Consider the following 6,000-nt stretch of genomic DNA (forward strand, 5'->3'; position numbering starts at 1 on the left):
AAGGATTTACCCAGGGAAATGGATGCTGGGATGCTGAGGAGAGAGAGTTTGTGTTCCCTTTGTTTTTGGAGTAGGTCATTGATCCATGAGGATATTGAACTATGAGGATATAGAACAACACAGACAAATATCAAGCAGTGGGACTGAAGCAGCAATTGAAAACCTTCCAACGTAGAAAAGGCCAGGACCAGGTGGATTCTCAGTACATTTCTACCAGACTTTTAAAGACTAAACATCAATCTTCCTCAAATTATTATGTGAAATACAAAGTAAGAGAACACTCATGAATGCATTCTATGAAGCCAGCATAACCCTGATACCAAAACCAGACAAAGACACATCAAGGAGAAAAAAAATAAAAAGAAACACACCAATGTCCATGACGAACATAGAAGCAAAAATCCTTAGTATTAGCAAACCATATTTTAAAAACATATTAAGAAGATAGTATACTTTGATCAAGTGGGTTTCTTAGAAAGGTTCATTCAACATATGCAAATCAATAAAGTAATTGGCTTTATAAACAGAGTTAAGGATATGAAACATGATCATCTCAATAGAAACTGGAAAAGCGTATAGCAAAATCCAAGACCCATTCATCTTTAAAATGCTGGAGTACCTAGTACCTAGAAATAGAAAGAACTTACCTCAACACTGTAAAACAAACCCAAAACCCAAAACCAATATCATATTGATCACTGAAAAACTGAAAGCATTTCCTCTAAACTCAGAAACAAGATAAGGATGTCCAGTCTCACTACTCCTATTCAATATTGTTCTTCAAATTCTATTTAAAACAATCATCAGGCAAGAGAAGGAAATTAAAGGGTTACAAATAGAAAAAGAAGACAAATTTTCTGTTCTGGTGACATGATCTTATATCTGGAAGTCCCAAAATCATTACCAGAAGACTTTAAAGCTGATAAATTCAGCAAAGCAACAGAATACAAGGTTAACATTCATAAATTAATGACAACACTCTAGCAATAAATCTGCTAAAAAAGAAATAATAAAATTGTCCCATTCTAATAGACAAGGGAAAGCAAAACTATTAGAATGGAGGAAGGGGAAGGAGAAGGAGAGGTGGGCAGAGCACAGGAGAGAAAAGGGAATCAAAAACTGAAATTGATTTCAATGCACATATGACTTTGTTGACATGAACCTAACCACTATTACCATTAAGCTCTAATTTTATATATTTTTTTAGTTATACATGGGCACAATATTTTTATTTTGTTTATTTATTTTTATGTGGTGCTGAGGATCTAACCTGGATCTCACACATGCGAGGCGAGCGCTCTACCACTGAGCCACAACCCCAGCCCAAGCTCTAATTTTTTTAAAAAAATTTCATATTCAACTTACCCTCTAAAAAAGAAAAAAAAATCTTGGGAACAAATTTGACCAAGGAGATGAGAAAACTCTACAATAAAAACTATAAAATACTGAAAGAAAATAATGAAGAAGACCTTCACAGATGAATAGTCCTCCATGTTCTTGGACAGGCAGATATAAAAGTATCAAAATGGCCATATTACCAAAAGCATTTTAAATATTCTATGCAGTCCCCATCAAAATATCAATGACATTTTTTTCACAAACCTAGAAATAAAAAGTTCTAAAATTCATTTGGAAACATAGAAGACCAAATAGCCAAGGCAATATTGAGCAAAATGCAATGCTGGAGGCATCACAATACCTGAACTCAAATTATACTATAGAGGTATGGTAGGAAAACAACATAGTGTTGGCATCACAACAGACTTAAAGAGCAATGGAATAGAATAGGAGATACAGAAACAAACCCACATACATAGCCATTTGATTCTTAACAAAGGTGCCTAAAATATATATTGGTGAAAAGATAGCCATTTCAACAAATGGTGCTGGGAAAACTAGATATCCATATGTAAAAGAATGAAACTAGATTCCTTTATCTCATCCTGGAGAAAAATCAAATTAAAGTGATTCAAAGACCCATGAATTAAACCACAAACCCTGCAACTGTTAGTAGAAAACAGGCTCAACACTCCAATGTATTGACATAGATACTGACTTCCTTAACAAGATGCTTAAAGTTTTTGAAATAAAACTAAGAATCAATAAATGGGACAGCATCAAATTAAATAGCTTCTGAACAGCAAAGGAAACAATAGCTTAGAGAGAGAGAGAGCCTAAAAATTGGAAAAAATCTTTGCTAGTTACTCCTCTACTGGGATTAGTATCCAGATTATATGAAGAACTCAACACACACACACACACACACACACACACACACACAAAAAAAAAAAAAACTTCCACACCTAATACCCCAATCAATAACTAAGCAGATGAAGTAAACATAAATAAAGATTTCTCAAAAGAAGAAATAAAAATGGCCAACAAATGTATTTTAAACATGTTCAACATCCCTAACAGAGAAATGCAAATCAAAATACTAAATAAAAAAATAATTTTAGATTTTATCTCCCCCCAGTTAGAATGGCAATCATAAAGAAAACAAATAATAAAAAAATGCTGGTGACGATATGGAGTAAACAGTATACTCATACATTGTTGGTGAGACTGTACGTAAATACAACCACTTTGGAGAGCGGTATGGAGATTCCTCAAAGGGCTAGAAATGGAACCACTATATGACCCAGCTATCCTAATCCTTGGTATTTATGCAAAACAATTAAAAATCAGCATACTGTAGTGATACAGGAACATCAATGTTAATAGCAGTGCAATTGGTGATAGCCAAGTTAGGGGAAAAAAAAAAATATATATATATATATATATATATATATATATATATATATATATATATAATGGAGTTTTATTCAGCCATGAAGAAGAATGAAATTATGGCATTTGGTAGTAAATGGATAAAACTGGAGAACATCATGCTAAGTAAAATAAGCCAAATTCAAAGTCAATGGTCAAATGTTCTCTTTCTTATGTAGAAGCTAGACCAAATTAAGAAAAAAGATCTGCGGGTTGTGGGGCAGAAGAATCCCATCAAAATAGAAGGGAGATTGCTGAAGTAAAAGAAAGGGATTGAGGGCAAGGGAGGAGGGATGGAAAAAGGCAGGAACTGTGGAATGAAATCGAACAAATTATTCTAGGAACATATGTGAATATACCACAGTGAAATGAATTCCACCTTTAGGTAGATGTATAATGTACTAAATAAATAAAATACTGAGAGTAGAGGAAAGAGAATAGTGAGAGGGAAGAGGAGAGGCAAAGAGAAAGTAATAGGGGTTGAAATGGAGCAAATTATATTCCATGCATGCATGATTATGTCATATCCAAACCATAAAATTTATGCTGTTTATTTTTCTGTCATATAGTTCATTTCTATCACTTGTTGTAGGTAGTTTATCATTTTTACAAGTGGATTGAGCACAATTAAACTATCTTTCCCTAGTACGGTTTGCTTGATGTTTATCTGATATGAGTGTTGCTACCTCACTTTTTGTTGGTAGAAAATGTTTTATTTTTTAAGATGGAAATTTATATAAATTTTCATTCCCTTTTGTATGCTTTGACAATAGAGAATATATTTTTAAGTATAAGATAGTTAAAGCCAGCTGGGGCTGGGCATGTGGCTCAAGCAGTAGGGCGCTCGCCTGGCATGCCTGTGGCCTGGGTTCGATCCTCAGCACCACATACAAACAAAGATGTTGTGTCCGCCGAAAACTAAAAAATAAATATTAAAATTCTCTCTCTCTCTCTCTGAAAAAAAACCAGCTTGGCACAGTAGTACATGGCTGTAATCCATGAGAGGTGAGGATGAGGCAGGAGGATTGCAAGTTAGAGGTCAGCCTCAGTAATTTTGTGAGGCTCTGCCCCAAAATAAAAAGGACTGGGGGTATAGCTCAGTGATAAAATACCCCTGGGGTCAAGCCTCTTTTTAAATAAGTGAACACCAAATATTTTTATGTATGTATATGGATTTGTATATGTGACTGACAGTCTGTTTGAATAAAGAATAAAAGGAAAACCAAATTTCCATTTATCTGGAGTAACTTTGATGATCCCCCCCCCCCTTTTTTTATATTCTTTCTGGAATCATTCTATCTTAGACAAACATATGGTTGGATATTTATAAGCCAAATTGAAAATCCTTTCCACTAAAAAAGTGAATTAAGTGCTTTTTAATTTGTAGAAAAAAAAATGTATGTTTGCTCTCAATCCTGTTAGATTATCTTATGCTAGAGTTGTATTTATTATATTTAATGTTTCTCTTCCTAATATGTTTGTTGTATTCTTTGAAAATTTTATCTTAAATTTGATATTTAGGAAGTTTGATATTTCTGTTTTAATGGTTATTTTTTGCTTGTACCCTTCTTAATGTCCTGAGACCCCTGTTTTTGTTTGTTTGTGTGTGTGTGTGTGTATTTAGGATTTGTATTATCCACCTTTAGTGACATCCTTTAATTTTCATTAGTTGCCAAATATGAGTTTACTCTGCTTTTCTCTGAACACTGCCTTTTTCCTCCTATTTTTAGTTGCATTATTTTTTACTTCATTAGAATTACTGAACATGACAGACCATTATCATATATTAGTCTATCCTGTCCCCACTTTAATTTAAATATTAGATTTGCAATTAAGTATATTAAATACTAAAGTTTCCTTGGTCATCTTTTGTTCTGATGAAGTTCATTTTCTAACAGACTCCTAAAAAGAACTCATGTAAAGAATTTTTGAACTCTTGCTATTTAAAGTTTACATATAGAATTGTAGGTAGATCATGGGACTATGGCTTCCTCAGTAATCTTGCCCCTTTTCCTTGCAGCAGCTGAACCCCTCCTGAGTCTTTTTTAGGAGGGTTTCTTGCCTCTGTCCTATTTAGGAGACTTACCTAGTAATTTGAACACAGAATGCCTTCTTGCCCCTTACTGGGAGTTCAGGTTAATTTTTCTTTTGCCCTTTCTCAAGCCACAGGGAATGTTCACCTGACTCCTGGGATGACAGTGTTTTACTTCCTTCCTGAGACACAAGGTTCTTTTAGGCAGGAAGAAGGGTGCTGGTGGAGATTTGGATCTTTCTTGCAGCAGTTTCCTCCTCCTTCAGGCCTTATGAGTCAAGGGAAGTTTCCTCAGATCAGTAAAATAATTTATCCTTGTGGGTCAAATTTTAGATGTTTTTTGTGTAGATACTACCCATCAGCCAGCTATTGATTATTTGGAATATGTTGGCAACATTCTGCCCAAACTTTGCTGAATATTTCACAATGCACAGTTCGGGGTGGTTCCTCCAGTTCATGGGCTGTATATAATAACATTCAGCCTTTCCTTGTTTTTCAACATGCTCAGGTTAACCATAATGATCCCAGCTTCCAATTTGTATCACTTCTTGGCAGACATACAACAGGACATCAATTCTGATTAAAACAAAGCCAAGTGCAAGACCATGAGAGGAGTTTATTGCAATATATTGAACTCTTATTTGGTTGTTTATGTGCTGTGAGGTATACAGTTTGTCTTTATGTTCTGTTTTAGACATATCCCATGTATTCCAATACATTGTTGTTTCTAGGCTATTTTTCTCTTTTCTTACCATTTTTAAGTAGCACTTCAAATATTTTCCAATTTTCCTTTTCTGTTATTTTTTAATTTCATTTGATAATTGCCTTTTAAATTTTAAAATATTTTCTAAAAATCTAAAATAATCTCTGTGAATCTATAAGCCTACCAAACAATACATTCATTAAAGTTTTTATCTTGTATTTATTTGCATTTGTGTCAAATATTATAATTCTGCTTTTAATTTTAACTTTCAATTAAACATTATGATGATGGCCTGATACAGTCAATGTTTATATAGATCTACTCATATGTTTACCAGTTTCTTTTTTCATCAATTTTTATCTTCAGATTTCTTGTGTTATTTTCTGACTTTCTACAGTACATATGTAAACAAGTGAATGTGGTTGTGTTTCAATAAACTTTATCTACAGAAAGAGGTAAAGGGCCTTATTTGACTTGTGGTCCATATTTATCAATG

Source organism: Marmota flaviventris, chromosome 5 (genome assembly GCF_047511675.1).
Source record: "Marmota flaviventris isolate mMarFla1 chromosome 5, mMarFla1.hap1, whole genome shotgun sequence".
NCBI lineage: Eukaryota > Metazoa > Chordata > Mammalia > Rodentia > Sciuridae > Marmota > Marmota flaviventris.